Here is a 23,282-nt window from a genome sequence, read left to right as displayed (position 1 = left end):
GGGACGTATTGGTTCTCTGCGGGGAGCACCCTCCAGACAAGCCCTTGGAGATGGGCTCCAGTTTAACTGCTGTGTTATTGGGCCGAAGGCCTCCTGTCCATCAGGTGAAGAAGGGGAGGAAGGAAGGTCAGCAGGGGCCCAAGCCTCCTGCCCCGTCCTGGGTACGGAGCTGCTCGGGTGATGGAGGCACACCCAGGTGCATCGCACCCTTCAGTGCACCTGTGCGGTCGGTAGGCTGTGGCCTCCCTGAGGGGGCGGGTAGCTCTTCCCCCCGGGGAAGCAGGAAGGCTTCCGGTTTGAAATGTGCCTGTCCGTCACGCAGTCAGGCCTGTTTTGCACCTCTCACCTGTCCCTGTGAGGACCTTCCACTGGGTCAGGGCCTGTGCTGAGCTTCGGTGGAGTGTTGGCGACAAAGTTTACGAGGGACCCAGCAGCGGGGTGAGAGGCTGCTGGGGATCAGGCGCCGTGCATTGAATCTGTGGATGAAGAGTGGGGTGGAGCCGTTCTACCTCCCGGAGCTGGGATGGCAGCCCCGGGCTATCTCCAGCAGTGGGTGAGGGATGTTTCCAGGTGTCCTGTGGGAGGGTCTCCACAGGACAGGGCCTGAGGGAGGGCTCTGGGAAGGCGCTCACCTCTGGGCATGTGTGTAAAAGTCCTTACTGCTAACTGTAGGAAAGGGCCAAGGGGGCAGGGGACAATAGAGGGGTGTAAGAAGCTGTGTGGGGGCCCACAGAGGGAGACAGTCATGTTGTGGGTGTGATGGGTGAGGGGAGCAGGGCCAAGAATAAAGAAGACTTCGTGGAGGAGGTAACATCTGAATTGGGCTTTGGAGGTTGAGTAGGAGCTCCCAGCGGGAGAAGAGCATGACAAGGAGGGGGAGGGTCACAAAGGCATGGGCCCAAAAGGGCCAGTCACATTCAGGGGTGCTACGGAGTGTGATGTGCCTGGGCTGTGGATTCAGTGTTCCCCTCAGCGCGGCTCCAGTGCTGAGATTCCATCCTATGGCAGGCTTGCCTAGTTGGTGTGGCGGTTGACCCAAGATGGTGCCCAGAGAATCTTGCATCCTGGTATTCTTGCCTTGGACACTGAGCAGGGTTGACCTATGTGGCCGGGAGAATACTGCTGAAGCAACGCTCTGTGGCTTCCGAGGCTGGGCTGTAAAAGCATTCTGCAGCTTCTGTGTGGTCTCCTGGATTTACACCATCGGCAAGCCAGCCGCCATACTGTGAGGACTCTCAGACAGCCCCCGTGGAGGCCCACGTGGGGAGGAACTGATGAGCCCACCAACCGCTGGCACCAACTTACTTGCCAGCCACATGGGTTGGCTATGTGGAAGTAGATCCTCCTGCCCCAGTCAGGCTTTGAGAGGACTGTGGCCCTCGCTGCCGTCCACCTGCAGTCCCCTGAGAAGCCCCAAGACAGAACTGCCCAGCCATGCTGCTCCTGCATTCCTGACAATTCCTCATAGAAACTGTGAGAAACAGGAAGTGATTATTGCTCTTTTAAGCCGCTAAGCTTCAGGGTAATTTGTTACGCAACGCTAAATGACTAATACAGTTGATTACTGTGGTTCTCCTAAGTTTCTAAGATGGCTGCCCAGGATCCCAGCCGCCAGCTTATTCATGCCTCATGTGATGCCCTCCCCTTGAGCGTGGACTGGACACAGTGACTCGCTTCTAATGAAAGAACAAGACACACCTGATGGGGTGTCACTTTGAGCTTATATTTCCAAAAGACGCTGGCTTCCATTATGTTTGCCTCTCTTGCTCTCTCACTGGCTCTGAGGAAAGCAAGCTGCCATGTTGTGAGCTGCCCTGTGGAGGAGCCCACGTCGCCAAGAACTGAGGGACGTCTCCAGCCAACAGCCGGTGAGGAACCCAGACCAAGGGTCCAGCAGCTTGTGAGGAGCAGAATCTCGCCAGCAACCATGTGGGTGAGTTGAACCCCAGCAGACGCCTTGGTTCCAGACTTGTGAGAGACTCTGAACCCCAGGGCTCTGTAGCTGCCCCCAAAATCCTACTGCACAGAAACTGTGAGGTAGTTAATGCTTGTTGTTTGGAGCTGCTGAGTATGGGGGTCATTTGTTACGAAGTAGGGGGTAACTAACACAGTTCTGATGATTGGTGTCGACCTCCCCTACCCTGTCCCCAGGAGAGCTGCGTGGCTGTGGTCTACACTTGGGTCTCAGCCTGCCATCCTAACCTTGGTCATAGAAGGTGGCGGGGGGCCGTTGAGGGCATGAGAATAGGAGGGAGCACAACTTATTACCTGCCACTTTCTGCAACACCAAGTCAGCCTCCGTAAGAGCAGAGGAGGTGAATAAGCAGGTGGGTGAGACGTACATTCAAGGCCAGGCTATGCCACCTTGTACCCGTGTGGCCTTTAACAGAGGTACAAGAACTCCCCAGGCTCCAGTTGCCAAGAAGCCCTCCTGGCAGAGAGGGGAGCCGCAGAGTGATCAGACTGCCCAGGCAGCACCAGCCAGAGAGCCGACACGCAGACTGAGCAAGAGGATCTTGGGTGCTGGCACATGGCGGGTGCTTGATGCAACCTTAACCCTGTAGCTGTCGGGATTCTCAGCCTCATCGGCTTCATGGCAGCCACTGTTGTAACGATGTCCTCATAGCACCTCCGGGTGCCCGGACCTGGGAGGACCTCGGGAGGATGCCCGCTCTTCAGAGACCTCGAAGCCTCAGTTTGTGCAATCACCCCTGCTTTGCTGGGGGCTTCCCGAAGGAATGTTCCCTGGATCTGGTCACCCCTCGTCCAGTGAGTATGAGCCTGAGCTCTGCACGGCATCCTGCCCAGAATAGCAATGGCTCGCTCAACTTTCTGGAAGTCTCCCGCTCTCCTCCTGCGTGCTGAGGGTCTCTGCCTTGCTTGGGTGTTTATTTCTTGCTCTACGAAGCGATGATTTAATTCTTGCCTGGGATATCATTCAGCCCAAGTTCATGCTGAAGTGAAACATATTTCAGCACCCACCAATTTCCATATAGATAAAAAAAGAAAAAAACAAGAAAGAAGGCAAACAGCCTCCACCAGCATCTTCACAAAACTATGCGTTTGAAACCTGTTTCTTGAAGATGGATTGCTCCATCAGGCTGCTAAGAGGTTTTTCTTGACTTGTCAACAGTTTTATACCCCCACAAACATTCATGGCTATAAATTATTCATTGCCCAGTTAGTGGTTAAAAAAAAAAAGGATGCCTGGGGCCGAGGTACATTCTTAATTCTCCCTCTGCTTTTCAGATCCAAGTTGTTTTTTTCCTTCCTGCTGCTGGAAAAATAGAAATAACTGCAAGTCTCTTGACTCAGAGGTTCATGGCTATGGGCCTAACGAGAAGGTCCTGCTGAGCCCAATATGAGCTTGGCTGGGAGGGTGTGGGTAGTCATCTGTGGGTCACCTGAGTTCTCAAATACATGTGGAGGTGGGAAATAGGTGTGTTGGGGGCTTTCTTCTTCTTCTTCTTCTTCTTTTCTCCTGTTGGCAGGAACTCCAGGGTTTTCAAAAAAGCAGAGAGGAGACTTGATTCTATTCTAGGCCCAGCCATTTCAGAGACCATGGCTGGAGAAGGTCTGAGACTTCCTCTGCTCACCGGCTTCCACCCTCCCTGGACCTCTCCCAGGGCGGGGATCCTACCAGGAGATAGCACGTCCCTTGTCTTTCTCCTTTTGCCTACCCTCTCTTGTCCAGCACACCCTTGGACGTCCCCCTGAACCTAACTGGCCTCCTCTTCCAGCAGGGTTTTTCAAGTCTACCGCCACCTGTGGGATGTGGTTAGAGGTAGTGGGGGAGCGAGGTTTCAGAGCTTGGGGCCTGTATGGGCCATGACAAAGCTGTCCAAACTGGGTGGCTTAAAACAACAGAAATCCATTCTCTACAGTCCTGGAGGCTAGGAGTCAGGAATGAAGATGTCTGCAGGGCTGTGCTCGCTCCAGCCTCTGCCGCCAGGTAGAACCTTCCTCGCCTCTCCCTAGTTCCTGGGGATGGCCCTCCATCCCTGGCCTGCAGCTGGAGTTTCTACTTCATTGTCATATGGTATCCTCCCTGTGTGTCTCTTTGTCCCCCTCTCTTCTTCTAGGGACACCAATCACATGGAATGATGGGCCTACCCTACTCTTCATCTTAACGTCCCCTGTTATATCTGCAAAGACCCTATTTCCAAGTAAGGCCACATTCACAGAGAGCAAGAGTTGGGATTTCAACATATCTTTTTGAGGAACACAACTCAGCCCATGACAGGGTCAGAGGAGGGAGGCACCTCCAGCGATCGGGCCCAGAGCAGAGATCAGAAGCTTCAGAAGGTCAAAGAGTTGGCACCTACTGAGAGCTCGCCTTCCCTCACAACACTCTGGCATGTTATTACCCCGAACGAGTGTCTGTTGCCCCAGCCCTGAGGCACAGTACCAGAGGCCTCTTCTCCGACTGGCTGCGGATGGGCCAGGCTCTGGTGTGGGCCTGAACACCTGTCCTTTTCACATGGGCTTAGAGAGAAAATTGGGTTGACGGTAGGACTGACCCATCTCGAATGGGAACTGGATGTCCCTGGAGAGTAGCTGCCTTGGACCTTGTCCAGTGGCCTGGTTTGAGAACCCAGTGTCCACCTGCCACAGCAGGACATGTGGCCTCTTGTGTGGCCCCTTACTCCACCTTGACCCCCAGTTCCTCCCCCTTCCTCATGTTTTCCCCAGGCATTGGGGGCTTTGCTGGGCAGCATCTCTGGGTGGGCTCTGGGAAGGCCTCTGGGGTCCCCTGTTCAATCTGGAGAGAATCGGCTGGTGGCAGCTCAGCAGTCTCATGCCTGTGCCCTGCTGAGTGAGGCGGTGTTGTGTGGGGAGTGACAATGGGACTGGACATGGGGTTGTTTTCCCCCAACCCTATTCCCTAATGTGGGGAAAAGGATTAATCATTTCATTTCCAATATTTTGTATGTGGAATGCTGAGGAAGAGAAGTGGCCGAGAGTTTGGGCTTCCAGAGAAGACTTCCAGATGCTGCATTTGAAAACACCAGGGGACATTAGGTTTTGTCAAGGACATCGGTGCCCAACTTCTGTCACCTTTCACCAGCCCAGCTATGGGGAAGGGGAAAGCAATGGGGAAGGGGACAGCAGACCAAAGAGGCAGGGGCCCAATGGTCCTGACTCAACTCATTGGATGTGGTTGTTACTTTCTGGGTTACCCACCTTTGATTCAATTTAAGTTTAAGTCAGATCAAGAACCGCTGGAGCTCCTCTGAGACAGGCCACCCCTAGGTGTGGCAATGAGGCAGTTTGGAGTGTAGGCAGCTGAGGGAATGAAGAGGAGCTCGGTGGGAGCCCTTGGCCCATGACGGTTGAGGGAGACAGAAACGAAATGCCAAGCACCCCACATATGATATTTTATGTACTCCTTATACCCCCACAGATGAGGTGACCTTGGCTCTGAGAGACCAAGTGATCTACTCAGGTCACCTGGCTAGTAAGTGGCAGAGCCTCACAGGCCCAAAGTTCCTGAATGGGAGGACTTCTTTTTCAGGCCAGTAGTTTACCCGTCCCTCTGGTCACATAGTAGTGGGTGGTGGCTGAGTCCAAATGATCTTTGGGCAAATGAGATTCCTTCCCAGGGCTGAGGATCTGAGTAGAAGCTTTTGGAGCGGAGTGCTGCCCCCTCCTTGGTTGTCTGGGGAGCCGCACGTGTGATGCATCTAGGTGCTAGCCATATTGATGGAGGAACTGCAAACCCCAGGATGGGCAGCCCACCACTGGGGCACCAAGGTGGGGAATTACTCAGAGGAAGAAGCCATAGCAGGGAATGGAGGGAACGCACTCTCCTGGGAGCAGCGGGTGAAAATTCTCTTTTCATTCAAAGGCCAAAGAGTCAAATAAAAGGAGGTCTTCTGAAATGGGGCTTTTTCAGGGAGTACTAAGAAGCATTTTGCAGAAATCCAGACTGTTGTAAGGAGAAACAAGAGTAGCAAGATGTCCCCAAAATAAATGTATTAATTAATTCCATCATCTTTTCTATCATCCAGGTCATTTAGTTTCTTTTTTTATTATTATTATTATTTCTTTCTTAAGACTGGATTCTTTGAAATAATCTGGAAATGACTATGTAGGTCATTTGTTTTCTGTATCTTTTAAAAATTTATTTTATTAAAAAATTTTAAAATTCAAGTATAATTAAGATACAGTGTTATATTCATTTCAGGTGTACAACATAATGATTCAACAATTCTATACATTTTTTGGTGCTCATCACAATAAGTGTACTCTCTATCTTTTTTTTATTAATAATTTTGTTGAGATGTAATTCACCTATCACATAGTTCATTCATTCAAAGTGTACAACTCAGTGGTTTTTAGTATATTCATCAAGCTCTGCATCCACCACCATGATAAATTTTGGAACATTCTTTATCCTCCAAGAGTACAGCCTTGGGCAGAGCTCCACCAGCCTGGGATGGCAGTGGTCTCAGGAGGGCCCTCTTTGTCTGTTTTTGATCTCTTTGTTGTCTACTTCATTTGGTAATAGACCCAGTCCCTTTCCACTAATCACTGGCTGATTGCTCAATTGTTTTCAAAAATGCCCTGGCATATAAATTGTTCTCTGGTCTGATCCAATTAAGTTCAGGCAGCCTATGAAGTTGGTTGGGAGCCCAGGAGGACTCTTCTTGGCTGTCTCTTTCCCTGGTTCTCTCTGGTGAACCAGCTGGCTTTTCGTTTAGCTGGTTGCTGTAAATTAAGAGGAGCTGTTGTTTTCAGGAGTGCCCTTAGGCTTGAACTTCCCCACATTCTGTTTTACATACAGTCACTTCCTTCCTTCAGGGGTGCTTGGGAGCTCTTTCCCACACACTGCCTTCTCCCCTGGGCACGCTCTCTGAGCTCTAGCCCTGTGTGCCTCCCATCTTCTCAGCTTGCCTCCCCCATGGGAACTGTGCAGTAGGAGACAGCTTGCAGGGGGAAGCTGGGGTTCCGGTCTTCTTGGCCTGCCCTGCCTAGGGGCAGCTGGAAGGAAGGTAGTCCCGACCTCTCCACCACACTCCCCAGGAATTCAGCCTTTTTAACTTGGAGTTGGAGGGCATGAGGAATGCTGGTGGCCTGTCCCTCCATGAAGGAGAGAAATGTGCTTGTGGCTGAAATGCCACAGACTCTGGCTGTTCCTACTGCATTTTAGTAGATTTTCTTGAACAGATGATTCTTCATTTGTCATATGCTCTTAGGACAGTTCCCAGAGACTTTAAATGGGTTTTCTGTTTGTTTGTTTGTTTTGTTTTTTTAGTAGTTTTGCCAGCTTTGCTTGTTTCACTACGGAATGGTCCATGGAGTTATTCATGCTTTGTCCCAGAAGTGGAAACTATTGTTTTACCCTAATAATGAAGGCATCTTTATATTAATGAATTTATCTCCAAATAGAGCTTTTATGGGATGTGATGAGTTTCAACAAGTCATATTCTGATTTTCTGTTGTATTTATTATTTTCTAAACTCAATAAGAAGAATATTTTAGTTTTCAAATGTGTTATTGTCTATCTATCTATCATCTATCTACCCATCATCTATCAGTCTATCTATTTTTGGTTTTCAGGCTTTCATTGTTCCAGTGTAGCTTTTGCTGGATTTTCTGGTTTGGAAAATGGCTTGTATAATTTCTGCCTTTTGTAACTTAAAAAGTTTATCGTTTTGGACAAGTAAGTATGTGATAAGTTTTTGTAAATGCTCTATCACCACCAACTTGAGAAAAAGGTATATTCTCTGCTTGTGGGGCACAAAACTCAATGTCTATCTATTTAATGTTATTAATCATGTTGTTCAGTCCCCTAGGTATATAACAGGCAATACTCCAACAGATGGAGATGGGGTAGGAGGAGCAGAGCAATTGTGAAGCAAACTTGTAAAGCGATCTTGGCTAGCTCATGGTGATTTCATGGGAAATGCTACTTGACTCATCTTCCCCAGAGGCTTATCCAGGTAGAATAGGGCACAGATTCATAAGACTTTTGGATTAGAAGGGCCCTTGGAGATTTTATAGCTCCTCTTCCTGGCTTTACAAACAAGGACAATGACTTGCCCAGGGTCACATGGCTGGCAAACTCTGAAGCTGGGAACGGAATGCGGGTCCTTGGATTCTGGTAAGGGCATGGAGTCTCTGTTTCTGCCCGGCTTCTGGTGTGCTGTATCCTGTTTCAGACTTTATTTTTGTCCCTGGGACAGTTAGTGCCTTAAGAATGGGTGAGCTACATCTCATGAAAAAAAAAAAAGCCTTCTATATTTATTTGTAGGTACTTTATAATTTGCTGGGCGCACTTTTATATGCCTCACCTAATTTAGTCTTCATAGTCCAGTGACATTTAAGGCAGCGCTGATACCTCAGTCCTGTGGGTGAAGAAAGCAGGGCTCAGAGACTCTAAGTCCACATCAGCCCCAGGGTCTTCTGCCCCCCGCCCCCGAGGTCATGCATTCAATCACAGGACCCTGGAGTCCAGTCCCATCTTGGCCCAGAACCAATATTCAGACTTTCATTTCCCAAGTGGTTCTTTTGGGGTAAAATTGTAACATCCTGTACGATTTTTCTGTCCTCTATTGGAACAGTACCCTAGGGAGCTGGCGGAGGTTCATGAACACAGTGGTAAGTCTGGGAAATTATTATTTTAAAAATATCACTCTCTGCACCTGCTGTTCATAGGTTATAATCGACTGGGTGTATACTTGAAGCATTTCTCTGCTTATCTCCTGGGACACCCTTAGTCCATTCACTGCCTTCTGCTCCTTCTCGTGCAGGGGCATTAGGTAGCTAAGTTTCAGTTGTACCCGCCCCCCCGCCCCAACTCAAGGCTGCCGCTGAGCAGCCTTTCTTGTTCTCATCTGGGACTTTGGAAACACCTAAATTGGCTGTGATCAGAGGCTCCTGATTGTCTCTTCTCAAGTAAATGGCCCCAAACAATAGTTGCTATGTAGGGCTGCATTGATTATCTGTTCTCGTGTAACAAGTTACCCCCAAATCTAGTGGTTTAGAACAGCAATACACACCTACTAACTCAGTGTCTGTGGGCCAGGAATTTGGGAGTGGCTGGGTTGGGTGCTTCTGGCTTGAGATCTCTCATCAGGGTGCAGTCAGGGTGCAGTCACACAGGGCTGCTGTCATTTGAAGGTTGGTTTGGGGCTGGAGGATAAACTTCCAAGGTGGCTCCACACACGTGGCTGGAAGGCTAGTGCTGGCAGGAGGCCTCACTTCCTTCCATGTTGACCTCTCCACAGGGCTACCTGAGTGTCCTCACAACATGGCTTCCCTCAGAGCCAGTGCCCCAGGAAAGAGAAGTCAGAAGCTCCATGTATCTTATGACCTTGACTTGGAAGTTATACCAACCATTTCTGCAGCAATCCACTGGTTCCACCACTGCAATAACTCTATTCAGTGGGGGGGAGGGGGGAAGGGGGGGGTGCGAAGGACTGCACAGGCTGTGAATCAGCCAGGAGGTGGGAATCACTCAGGGCCATCTGGAGGCTGCCTGCCACAGGGTGCACCAAGCCCCAGAACCTGTGCTAGCTGCTTTATATATATTATATATATATACATATACAAATATATATATATATATTTCTCCTCTCCACAGCTCTGTGAGGCAAGCCTTATTCACCCTACTTACAGAAAGGAAACAGATGAAGTGATTTGCCTCTTGACACACCACATAGATTTGAACTCCACTCCAAAGTTTGTGCATTAACCCCTTGCCCTGTACTGACTCCTGCTGTCTTCTATGCCTTCTGTCTTCCAGCTAGCATTGTGCTTTGCTCAGCTGCTCTGTGAGAGACTCAGAAGCGCCATGTGGGGATGGCTGGGCTCTTGGACTGGAACACAGGACCAAGGCAGCAGTGAAGAGTGGCCTTCATGTGAGTTCAGGCTGGATTAACAGAAATATGATGTCTAGAATCTAGGAGGTGAGAGTCCCTGGTCTGGGCAGACTATAGGATTGGAGATGCCACTGTGAAAAGTCTGCAGATGCTGGAACCTATTTAGGAGGGACAATCCTAGGGCAAGTGGAGAGTTGAGGAAGTGGGAATGCTTAACCTAGGTAAAAACAACCAGAAAACTTCGAGATAGAAGATGGGGCTGTGGTGACATTTACACACTTCTGTGTGGAGCCCATGGCGTGGAGGGCCCCATCAGATGACCGCCAAATCTCCAGACTGATTTCACCAAGAATCTGACGTCACCTCTTGCAGCCTATGCCCCTGAAAGCAGTCAGAGAAGCTTATTTTCATGTGCAGATGTCACATGTCACCCACCTGCTCAGCTACCTTAAGCTTCACACCAAGACTGTGATGGTGAACTCGGCCATCAAAGCTCAGCCTCATCTCACACTGCAGGTCTTGCTCTCTGTGCTTCCTCCAGACTGGCCGTTCTTTTCCTTCTGCAAACAGTCCCTGCTCACCCACACGGATGGACACATATGCATACATAAACACGTTCACACACAGGAACACGTCCATACCCACATAAATGGACACACATGCACAAAACATACAGACACGCACAGGAACATGTCCACACATTCAGGCACATATAAACACACTCAGACGCAGGCATACACAGACACACACACAAACACACTCACCCATAGGAACATGTTGTCCACATCCCCCCACATGTATACACATGGAACACAATCATACACAAATGTGCTCACACATGTGTATCCACAAACTCATATTCACATGGACACAAACATATTCACATACAAGAACATGTTGTCTATGCTCACACTCACATGAACACACATGGACACATATATATGCACTCACATATTCATAGTCACATGCTCACACACATTTACATGTAGTCATACACTTCACATACACACTCATGTGCACATCCAGATGTTCACATGAAAACACACTTATACATACTCACCCATGCTTGTTCATACACATACACATGCACACATTCACCCACATGGGCTTCTACCCACTCTTGCATGCACACACTTGCTCACTCTCACACATTCATACTCACATGCTCACCCCCACACATGTGCACACACGCCCTCCCTCCACTCAGACACACAGGTCCTACATTTGTCTAAGTAACACTGCTCATTCCTCAACTTAGCCATATTCTCAGGGGAGCTTTACCTGACTCTCCACATAAAGTCAGACCTTCCTATTTGGATGCTCCTAATAGATGTTGTCATTTGCAGTTTCTTGTTTGGTAGCCGTCCCCCCACTAGACAGTGGCCTCCGGCTGGATTTGCTACCTCCATATCTAGGGCAGTGGGCATTCATGGTTGGTGGAAAGAAGTAGTGTGTGCTCTATTCGGCAGGGAGCACTTGCGGAAGGTGATGTGGGGGTGGGGGACGGATGACCCTTTGGGTCTCTCTAAGTCCCAAGAGTCTCTGAGTTTACCATAAACTCCTTGTTTCCTGGGATGCAAAGTCCTGTTTCAGGAATTAACTTGTGAATTTATCTTAGTTTGTAGCCCTCGGAATCACTTCTTTGATGGCTGAGTAATATTCCATTGTATACACACCACATCTTCTTTATCCATTCATCTGTTAATGGACATCTGGGCTCTTTCCACAGTTTGGCTATTGTAGACATTGCTGCTATAAACATTGGGGTGCAGGTGCCCCTTCGGATCACTATTTTTGTATCTTTGGGGTAAATCCCTAGTAGTGCAATTGTTGGTTGTAGGGTAGCTTTATTTTCAACTTTTTGAGGAACCTCCATACTGTTTTCCATTGTGGCCGCACCAGCCTGTATTCCCACCAACAGTGTAAGAATGTTCCCCCTTCTCCGGACCCTTGCCAACATCTGTCATTTCCTGACTTGTTAATTTTAGCCATTCTGACTGGTGTGAGGCGGTATCTCATTGTGGTTTTGGTTTGTATTTCCCTGATGCGGAGTGATGTTGAGCATTTTTTCATGTGTCTCTTGGCCATTTGTATGTCTTCTTTGCAGAAATGTCTGTTCATGTCTTCTGCATATTTCTTGATTGGATTATGTGTTCTTTGGGTGTTGAGTTGGATAAGTTCTTCATAGATTTTAGATACGAGCCCTTTATCTGATAAGACATTTGCAAATATCTTCTCCCATTCTGTCGGTTGTCTTTTGGTTTTGTCGACTGTTTCCTTTGCTGCGCAAAAGCTTTTTATCTTGATGAAATCCCAATAGTTCATTTTTGCCTTTGTTTTCCTTGCCTTAGGAGACGTGTGTAGCAAGAAGTTGCTGCGATCGAGGTCACAGAGGTTGCTGCCTGTGTTCTCCTGTAGGATTTTGATGGATTCCTGTCTCACATTTAGGTCTTTCATCCATTTTGAGTCTATTTTTGTGTATGGTGTAAGGAAATGGTCCAGTTTCATTCTTCTGCATATGGCTGTCCAATTTTCCCAACAGCATTTGTGGAAGAAACTGTCTTTTTTCCATTGGATATTCTTTCCTGCGTTGTTGAAGATTAGTTGACCATAGAGTTGAGGGTCCATTTCTGGATTCTCTATTCTGTTCCATTGATCTATGTATCTGTTTTTGTGCTGTACTATACTGTCTTGATGATTACAGCTTTGTAATAGAGCTTAAGTCCAGAATTGTGATGCCATCAGCTTTGGTTTTCTTCTTCAACATTCCTTTGCCTATTTGGGGTCTTTTCTGGTTCCATACAAATTTTAGGATCATTTATTCCAGCTCTGTGAATAAAGTTGATGGTATTTTGATAGGGATTGCACTGAATGTATAGATTGCTCTAGGTAGCATAGACATTTTAATAATATTTGTTCATCCAATCCAGGAGCATGGAATGTTTTTCCATTTCTTTGTGTCTTCCTCAATTTCTTTCATGAGTGTTCTATAGTTTTTTGAGTATGGATCCTTCGCCTCTTTGGTTAGGTTTATTCCTAGGTATCTTATGATGTTTGGTGCAATTGTAAATGGGATCGACTCCTTAATTTCTCTTTCTTCTCTCTCATTGTTAGTGTATAGAAATGCAACTGATTTCCATGCATTGATTTTATATCCTGACACTTTGTTGAATTCCTGTATGAGTTCTGGCAATTTTGGGGTGGAGTCTTTTGCAGTTTCCACATAGAGTATTATGTCATCTGCAAAGAGTGAGAGTTTGACTTCTTCTTTGCCAATTCAGATGTCTTTTATTTCTTTTTGTTGTCTGATTGCTGTGGCTAGGACTTCTGGTACTGTGTTGAACAGCAGTGGTGATAGTGGTCATCCTGCTGTGTTCCTGACCTTAGGGGAACAGCTCTCAGTTTTTCCCCATTAAGAATGGTATTTGCTGTGGGCTTTTCATATATGGCTTTTATGATATTGAGGTATGTTCCCTCTATCCCTACACTGTGAAGAGTTTGAATCAAGAAAGGATGCTGTACTTTGTCAAATGCTTTTTCTGTATCTATTGAGAGGATCATATGGTTCTTTTTTTTTTTTTTTTTTTGGTGGGCAGCAAAGCAAGATTTATTGAGTGATAGCAAAGTGATAGTACAAAGCTCCCAAGGAGGCAGGGGACCTGAGAGGGTTGCCCAAGAGGATGATATGGTTCTTATGTTTTCTTTTATTAATGTAGTGTATCACATTGATTGATTTGTACATGTTGAACCATGCTTGCACCCAAGGAATAAATCCCACTTGGTCGTGGTGAATAATCCTTTTAACATATTGTTGGATCCTATTGGCTAATATCTTGGTGAGAATTTTTGCATCCATGTTCATCAGGAATGTTGGTCTGTAATTCTCCTTTTTGGTGGGGTCATTGTCTGGTTTTGGGATCAAGGTAATGCTGGTCTTATAGAATGAGTTTGGAAGTTTTCCTTCTGTTTCTATTTTTTGAGATAGCTTCAGAAGAATAGGTATTAATTCTTCTTTAAATGTTTGGTAGAATTCCCCTGGGAAGCCATGCAGCCCTGGACTATTGTTTGTTGGGAGATTTTTTATTACTGCTTCAATTTCTTTGCTGGTTATGGGTCTGTTCAGGTTTTCTATTTCTTCCTGTTTTAGTTTTGGTAGTTTATACATCCATTTCTTCCAGATTGCCTAATTTGTTGGTATATAGCTGCTCATAAATGTTCTTATAATTGTTTGTATTTCTTTGGTATTGGTCATGATCTCTCCTCTTTCATTCATGATTTTATTTATTTGGGTTCTTCCTCTTTTCTTTTTGATAAGTCTGGCTAGGGGTTCATCAATCTTATTATTTCTTTCAAAGGATCAGCTCCTAGTTTCGTTGATCTGTTCTACTGTTTTTTTTTGTTGTTGTTGTTGTTGTTTCTATTTCATTGATTTCTGCTCTAATCTTTATTAGTTCTCTTCTCCTGCTGGGTTTAGGCTTTATTTGCTGTTCTTTCTCTAATTCCTTTAGGTGTAAGGTTAGGTTGTGTATTTGGGAAAGGCTTGTATTGCTACACACTTCCCTCTTAGGCCTGTCTTTGTTGCATCCCAAAGGTTTTGAACAGTTGTGTTTCCATTTTCATTTGTTTCCATGAATTTTTTAAATTCTTCTTTAATTTCCTGGTTGACCCATTCATTCTTTAGTGGGATGCTCTTTAGCCTCCATGTGTTTGAGTTCTTTCCAAATTTCTTCTTGTGATTAAGTTCCAGTTTCAAAGTGTTGTGGTCCAAAAATATGAAGGGAATGATCCTTATCTTTTGGTATTGGTTGAGACCTGATCTGTGGCCCAGTATGTGATCTATTCTGGAGAATGTTCCATGTGCACTCAAGAAGAATTTGTATTCTATTGCTTTAGGATGGAATGCTCTGAATATATCTATGAAATCTCCATCTGCACTCTGTGCTCACCCAGCCTGTGACCCAGCATTTCTATCTCTGGCATGTGACTCCGTTTCAAGTCTCCAAACCCTGCAGACTCCTGAGGTGTGCACCCGTGCTGCTCCTCCCTGGGGAGAAAGTGGGGGTGGGGGCTGTCTTGCCATGGTTTTGCTGTGGGCTGTGGGCCTCTGCTTGGAGAACGGCCACCTGACTTCTCCTCAGTTTGCAGTATATGGCAACCCTGAGCTGATAGCAGCTGTCTTCCCTGTTCTGATGCTTCCCTGTTCTCTGCTGCACTCAGACACCCCCGGTCTTCCTGTGACCCCAAGGATCCTGAGACCATACTGTCTCATCTAGGAGTCTGCCCTGCTTTGCCACCTGAATACCTTTCAGGCAGGGCCTATCCCTCACTTGAGCAGACTTCTAAAATTTCTGATTTTGTGTTCCTCTGCTATATCACTTTCTGGTGCTGGCTTATGAAGGCTCCTTCCCCTTATGGTTTATCTTCCCATATATCACCTCGGATTCACTTCTCTGCACCTCCTACCTTATAGAAAATGGTCACTTCTCTATTTGTAGAGTTGCAGCTATTTTCTTAGATCTCCGGTTGAGTTCACAGGCGTTCAGAATGATTTGATAGCTATCTAGCTAAATTCCTGGGACCGGATGAAATTAAGGTCTCCTACTCCTCCGCCATCTTGGACTATGCTGCAGTCCTCTGTGTTCTTGATCACCCCAGGGAACCAGTCATGCTGCTTTTGCCACCAGGACAGCCGCTGGGGCAAACTCAGACTGAGAACCATGATTTATTGTGAATAGATGGGAACATGTTTGGCCCCATGGGGTGGGATGGTGAGGAAGAGGCAGATGCAGACCCCACCAGGTCCCTAGTGCTTGAACCCCCTGCTCTCTGGAAGGGCCCTGTGCCCGATCCGTGTTACTCAGTATGTGGCCCAGGGACCCCGCTGGGTGTGGGCTGTTAATGATCTAGTAAGTACAGAAATTTAAAGCAGGCATTTAGACATATGACAGCCATTTGAACGAGTAATGATCTGTTGAATATAATAATATAATATATAATATTATAATGAAATATGATAATAAGAAAGTTGGCTTGCATCTTGTATCTTTTTTCCATGTCATTTTTTAGAAATTTATTTTTTATCATATTTTACAGAAGTCTCCATCCGTGATGGATTGGAAATTGAGAAACAAAATACCCACTAGTTCATCACCATAGAGGATTTAAGTGCTGGGACCAGCCACTCCCTGGAATTCCCCTCGTGCTGAGATGCCAAGACCCTTTGAGGGGGATGTGCCTTTGCCTGCAGTGACCTTGGGCCCCGACCCCTGGGATTAATTGCCATGACAGAAAGACACAAGGCTGGCTTTTTGGGCCCTGGCCTGCTCACTTTGCCTGGGAAGTAGAGCCTTTAGGTACCTCTTGTTGTACCTAGAGGAGCCTGTTCTTATTTAAAATTTTGATACTTTGTTCATCATGTTTGTTTTGCATTCATTTGGATTATTTAGAATATTACATTAAAATATTATTTTTCTTGATTTGAGTTTTTGGTGCCCTTTAAATTTTGTACCCCAGGCCTATACCCTGACTAGAACCCAGGGGCTCTGGGGTCCCCCAGTGGGAGGCCCCAGTGCCAGAGGGGAGTTGATAACCAGAGCAAACCAGTAAAGACTTTCAGAGGCTCATGAAGAGCTGTTTACTGGGTCCAAGGGGGGCTTATTGTATGTGCTGGGGGTAGGCCTGGGCAGTTAGGAGAGGAAGTAGATAGTGAAAAGTCTCTGGCTGAATTAATAGTCCCCTAGTCCTTCCACAGGCTTATGTTCTGAGAAGCCCATTGGAGTTGATAAAATCTTAAAAACTGGTTGGGTCTTGCTGAGAAGTCAGTTAGGTATGTCATGGATAGAATGTTCTATTAACTCACCTACCCTAACCTTCCTGTTCCCCTCCCCTTCACATTCTCCCGTCAGGACTGGTTTTGTGGGGGAGATACCTGCTGGCGTTCACACAAGAATAAGGGATGCCCCCCTCCCCTGCCCAACACAGAAGGAGCTTCTGGAAAGTTCTCTAAGGAGTGGGGAAGGTTGTTCACCGATGGATGATTTTCTGATGTGGTTCCTTAGAGGCCTGATCATAAGGTGACCTCACAGATAGCAGTGCTTTTTGAAAAGGAAAATGTTAAATACCCCGTAATGTTTTCTACCCAGGCCACCATGACAAGAGGCCACATCCAGGGGCTTGAATGACAGATACTTGTTTCTCACAGTTCTGGAGGCTGGACCTCCAAACTCAGAGTGCCAGCATGTTTGCCTCCTGGCAAATGCTCTCTTCCTGGCTTCTAGCTCTGTCTTCACATGGAGGAGAGAGCACTCTGGTGTCTCTTCTTATGAGAACACTCGTCCCATCATGAGGGTCCCACCCTCATGATCTCCTCTAACCTTAATTATCTCCTCCAGGCCCCACCTTCAACATGGATTTGGGGGGGATACATTCAGTCCATGGCAACCTACAATCTTCCACTTTAGAAGGGAGTGTTTGTCCCCATAGAATTTTTGTTTATATTTTAGCTTGTGAGGCTTGTGCTGGAGTTGTGGCCATGGTCATTTAGGATAGCCCCTTAATGGTTCCCTTGGCCAGTGTTTCAGTTTGGGGGCAAACCAGGTTCAAACAATGAAGCTCAGAACCCGACTGACAGTTTCCGCCACAGCTCTTTCCGCCAGACCTGCACACCAATTCTTGGCAGGTAGCTGGGTGAGCATGACCCACAGCAGAGGGTGCCCAACAGCCAAGCTGCAGAAGGAGCCAGAGGCCCCACCATCCCACAGTCTCTTGCCTCTGTAAGCTGGCCTGTGGCTCACATGTTTTATTTTCTAAGCATGAAGGGACCTTGGCATTCAGATTTCTGGGGCTCTCAAGCTGGCCATGTTGACTTGTCTGTGGATTTGGACTTAAACAGTGCACAGTGAAGTTGCATCATAACTTCTGCTGACCGTGGATTTACTCGGGGAGTGGTTAATCATCAGCTGGGTCCCAGAATCTTTGCACTGGTTGAGCTCCTTCTGTTGTATTGTCCTAAATGTTCCCATTTGTTCTTCAAGAAAATGTCCCTAGAACAACAAGACAAAAATAAATAAATACTAGAAATTCATTGCTTCCTAATTATTTTACTACAGTTTTTACAATTACCCACGTTCTTGAGGTTATTTACATCTTCGTATCTGTGGTGGAAAAACTACATGATGGTGTGCCACTCTGCATCTCTTCCCAACTCAGTGTCCAGTGATGTGACATTTGTAGCTACAAATGAATAATGATGGTAGTATTTACACAAGAAGTTGGACCTTCCCCTACTGCCCACCCTTCAGAGCTGAGAACCCACTGTTACACATTTACCAGCACCCCAGTGGAAAGTGGATTGAAAAATGAGCTCAAGGTTTTTGGTCTCAGAAACTGGAAGAGTTGAGTTGCTATTTACCAAGTTCAGTAAAATGCAGAAAAAGGAGTTCTGAGGTGGAAATCAATGGTGTGGTTCTGAACATTTTATCTTTGACATGAAAATCATGCATATGATACAAGTCTGGGGTTCAGGGAAAAGATCTCAGGTGAAGATAAATATTTAAGAGTCATCAGCATTTGTCTGACAGCGCCGAGAGGCAAGATGAGGTCAAGGCAGTGAGTTAGATGGAGGAACACAGTCCTGGGATAATAGCTGGGGTCCTCCAATACTTACAGATCAGAGTGAAGACCAACCACCAGCAGAGGAGACCAAGAAGAACGGCCAAGGGGGGCAGAAGAGAACCAGTAGGGTGTGATGTGTTGAAGAAGCCAAGTAAACAAAGGACTTCTAAAAGGAGGAAGTGATCAACTATGTCAAATGCTAATAATGACAGAATTGATCATTGCATTTGGCAATGTAGAACTATTGGTGATCTTGAGAAGAGTCAAGGGGGTGGTGGAGAAAAAGCCTGATTGGCATGGGCCCAAGAGAGGATGGGAGGAAAAGAATTAAGAACAGTAAGTAGAGATGACTCTTTTCAGAATATTGAAAGAGAAGCAGAGGATTGAAGTAGTTGCTGGAAAGGCATGTGAGTGCACGTGAATGAAGATTCCCTTTTTTAAATTTAAGATGAGGTATATTTAGGCACACTTGTGTAATGGATGGAAATAATCCAGTGCAGAGAGACAAATTGATGATACAGAAGAGAAGTGACAATTGCTAGAACAATGCCCTTGGGTAGCTGAGAAAGAATGGAACCCAGAGCCTAAGTGGAAAGCTTGGCTTTAGGTGGGAGCGTGGACCAAAAAAAAAAAAAAAAAAAAAAGGAAAAGAAAATGTCCCTAGAATTGCAAAAGCCTCCTGGATGCTGCAGTTGGGACAAACTCCCCACATTTGAGTGAGAAGGAAGTCTGCAAGCTTCCAGGAGTGACAGGGCTTCTGTTGGCCATAGCTGCCACCTGGCTGACCCCCTCCTTGTTTCCAGTTCAGGTTTGATTTGATTCTGGTGGGTGACTCATGGCTGTGTCATACTCCAGGATGCAGAGCTGAACATCAGTCCTTATAGTCCTGGGGGAGATTTCATCCTGCAGCCAGGCCAGCCTGCCCTGATGGGAGGCTCATCGCATGACACGGGGCAGGCTGGGGGCTGTGTTTGTGGGACAAGTGCTCAGGTGACTCTCATTAGGGATATTTTGGGAAACACCAGCAATTCACCAGGTGAGCTGCCCACCTGGGTCAAGGGGGTCCTGCCCCTCGTCCTACCCCAGGCCAAGAGAATCAGAATCACACAGACCTGGGCTGAGGAAAACTATTTTCTAAAACTGTGCCAGATGATTAAAATAATACTAATACTATTAGTAATAATAGTTTTGTTCCTTTTGTAAAGGATACATTTTAATTATAAAGAATTTAAATCACACAGAAAATGCAAGAAAGCCTAAACTCTACCATCTAGGAGCAGCACTGTTAACTTTATGCAGGCAAAACCCCAATGTTTCTTTTTTTTCTTTTTTAATTTCTTTTATCTATGAGAGGGAGAGAGAAAGAGAGAATGCCCAAGCAGGAGGAGGGGCAGACGGAGAGGGAGAAGCAGACTACCCGCTGAGCAGGGAGCCTGATGCGGGGCTCAATCCCAGGACTACTCTGGGGTCATGACCTGAGCTGAAGGCAGATGCTTAACTGACTGGGCCACCTAGGCACCCCACCCCAACGTTTCTTTAAGCATCAACACTGATAGAAGAAGGCTAGATGGACTGGCACACCTGGCCACACATTCTGAGGCAGGTGGGCCCATGTTAGGTCCCCAGAGCTCAAGGGACTCTACTCTCTGCGGGATCCACAGTAGCCTCACTGAGTGTAGCTGTTGGTGGTTGGAGTGGGCCCTGTCTGGGGAGTTCCTCCTGGAGGCCCAGGGCCACCACCATCTCTGTACCCACGTCATGCTTTCACACATTGCTGGCACCTCATAGCACTCTGATCCAGCTGTCCCCTCAGACGGAAGTGGGGCACAGTGCCATTTTCTCCAAACCATCATCTTAAACAAATGGGAGCAATCAACCATTAACAATGTGAGACAACACGTTAATGTTGTGGCCCACCAAAACCATGGGACCATGGTTACTGCTGACCCCAGTGCCTCTGAGCCAGAGCTTCCCAACAGAGGTTTATGGCATTTGACCTCTCAGTCCATGGTGAGGCTGGGGTGAGGGTGCACAGGCAGAAAAGCCCCCAGGCCAGAAGCATCCAGCAAAGGAGCCTCAGTGAACCACAGAATGTTGCAGATAGAGTAGCTTTTTCTACATAAGCTGGAGTATTAGTGTCCTAGGGTTGCTGCAACAAAATACCAAAAACTTGGTGACTTAAAACAATGGAAATTTATTTTTTATAGTTCTGGAAGCCAGAAGTCCAAAATGTAGATGTCAGCAGGGTTGAGCTCCATCTGGAGATTCTAGGGGAGGATCCTTTGCCTCTTCCAGCTTCTGGTTGCTGCTGGCGTCCCTTGGCTTGTGGCCACATCGCTCCCATCACTGCCTCTTCCTCACATGGCCTTCTCCTCTGTGAGTCTCCTCTTCTGTGTCTTATAAGGATACTTGTCATTGGATTTCGGGCCTGCTCTAATGGAAGATAATCTCATCCTGAGATCCTTGAATTGTATCTTTGAAGACCCTTTTTCCAAATAAGGTCATTGACAGGTTCTGGGAAATGGACTTTTTGAGGTCACCATTCAACTCACTACAGCTGTGCTGTGAAAGGCTGGAAGCATGTCCAGCAGCCTGGAATATAGCAGCAAGACGCTGCTCGGCCTTGGGGAGGTGTGATGGTCTGGGTGTGTGTCCCCCCAAACTCATGAGTTGAAATCCTAACTCCCCGGGGTGATGGTATTAGGAGGTGGAGCCTTTGGGAGGTGATTATGTCCTGGGAGAAGAACCCTCAGGAATGGTATTATTGCCCTTATAACAGAGACCCCACAGAGCTACCTCAGCCCTGGGTAGGGACATAGCAAGGAGTCCATGACCCAGAGGAGGGCCTCACTTGACCATGTTGGTGCCCTGATCTCAGATGTCCAGCCTCCAGAACTGTGAGAAAGACATTTCTGTTGTTTATAAGCCACCCAGTCTATGGTGTTTTGTTATAGCGACCTGAGCAGTCTAAGACATGAAGTTTCCCCAACCAAGGCTCTACCACTTTGTACGCCTTGAACAAACTGCCTGAGCCTAGTATGGGCTTCAGAGAGCTTCTGGTAGCTGGATACCTGGAGGTGCTAGGAGGGTGGCATGCATGGGGAGGGTGTGGACGCCCTGTGCTCCATTCTCCACACCATGTCCTATGCACCTCTTCCCTCCTGGATGTTCATCTGTATCCTTTATCATACCCTTCGCTGTGTAATACATTGCTAAGTGTAAGTGTTTCCTTGAGGTCTATGAGCTGTTCTAGCAAATGATGGAGCCTGGGGAGGGAGTGGTGGGAACCCTGATGCAGAGCTGGTCAGTCAGACATACAGGTGGTGCCCTGAAGTGGAGGCAGTCTTGTGGGACTGAGCCCTGCACCTGCGGCGTCTGGGCCAACTCCAGTTAGTGTCGGAATTGAATTGAATCATGGGACGCCCAGCTGGTGTCACAGAGAAGCGTTGGATGGGTGGGAAACTCACATCCGGTGTCAGAAATGTCGTGTGTGTGGGAATAAAGAAGTGTTTTTTCCGATGCAGTTCCCCACAAGGCCACATGGAAAGGGGGCACACATCCTGTGTCCACAAACATAGGAAGGCATGGCGCTCAGCCCGAGGATGTCCTGTTTGGCCTGGAAACCTCCTCTCTGCAGCTCAGGGGGCTTCCTCGGCAGCAAACTTCAGGCGCACGTCGCAGGGTGGTGGTCGGGGGGGTGCCTGGGGCAGACGTCTGTCTGGGAAGCTGGTTTGAGGGGAAAACAGGCAAGCCTGATCCCTGCCTGGTCATCCATCCAACCACACTTTCAAGGCACCTACTCAGTGCCTGGAGGTGTGCAAGGCTCAGGGATCCAGATGGGGGTGGGTCAGCCCTGCCTCCTGGAGGCCCTGGTCCGGTGGGGGTCAAGCTGGAGGGACAGCTTTGGGAAATGGGGGCTGGTCCCAGGCCCCCTCAGTCGAGTCAAATGGATGATGGCTGTGTGAGGAGGAAGGCTCACTCCACCGAGGAAGGGGTCCTTGGGGGACCAGAGGAGTGTGAAGGCCCAGCTAGAGGGGCCTGGGAGCCAAGGCATGTTGGTGGGGGGCTTCAGTTGGCTGAGGAGGGAGCACAGGAGACGCCCCCAGCTCCGGGTCTGCTGGGCGCCAGAGGCGGGTACAAATTCTCGGCCAGGGCCAGGGTCAGGAATGGAGCAGCAGGGATGACAGCCGTCCCTGCTCCGAGTCTCGAACTTTCGGTGTACCCGGTCAGAGTGCTGGCCTCCCTGCCCTGGGCCGCTCTGGGGATGCCTCTGTCACTCTCTGGCCTGGGCTCTCCCGGGGCTGGGCTGTGTCTCCTCTCTGCAGAAGGGCAGGTCCCCGTAGGTGCTCACACGGTCAGTACGAGATGCTCCAACAAGTCATCGCGCACAGTGCCTTCAGAAGACCACAGGAGACTCCATTTCCTGGCTTTTCCAGCTGCTGTAGAGGCGTCCCTGTTCCTTGGCTCGTGGCCCAGTGCCACCCTGACCTCAGCTACCATCTCTCCTCGGGACACCCCCTGCCTCCCTCGAGTGAGGACGCTTGTGATCACTCGGGGCCCACGGACCATCCAACCCCACCTCCCCATGGCTAGATCATTAAAGTCATCACACTGGTCCAAGGCAACATAGTCTCAGGTTCTGGGGACCAGGACGGGGACATCTTTGGGGCCAGGGTTCTGTCTACCAGGCACTGTGGGAGCCACAGCCCTAACCTAATGTAATTCTTACAGCCATGCTGTGAGGTATTGCAATGTCCATTTTACAGATGAAGGACTGAGGCCCAGACAGGTTAGGCAATTTGGCTGGGAGCCACACCGCCCGGCCCTAGAGCCCTAACCCCT

At 47.9% G+C, this 23,282-nt stretch overlaps 1 long non-coding RNA gene across 2 annotated transcripts; it reads left to right on the top strand.

Annotated features, from left to right (window-relative positions):
- Window positions 1-924: 924 nt before the first annotated feature.
- LOC123846934 (uncharacterized) lies at window positions 925-16,303 on the top strand. Of its 2 annotated transcripts, none has more exons than XR_010412609.1 (3): window positions 925-1,933; window positions 9,752-9,866; window positions 15,921-16,303. It is a non-coding gene; the product is annotated as an uncharacterized LOC123846934 (long non-coding RNA). The 2 variants fall into 2 exon arrangements; XR_010412610.1 differs by having other exon boundaries at window positions 925-8,604.
- Window positions 16,304-23,282: the final 6,979 nt, after the last annotated feature.

Source organism: Mirounga angustirostris, unplaced genomic scaffold (assembly GCF_029215605.1).
Source record: "Mirounga angustirostris isolate CCGP_5_RB_7025 unplaced genomic scaffold, mMirAng1.0.hap1 SCAF_6, whole genome shotgun sequence".
NCBI lineage: Eukaryota > Metazoa > Chordata > Mammalia > Carnivora > Phocidae > Mirounga > Mirounga angustirostris.
The sequence above is the reverse complement of the archived record's forward strand: the minus strand, read 5'-3'. Positions and strand labels throughout refer to the sequence as shown.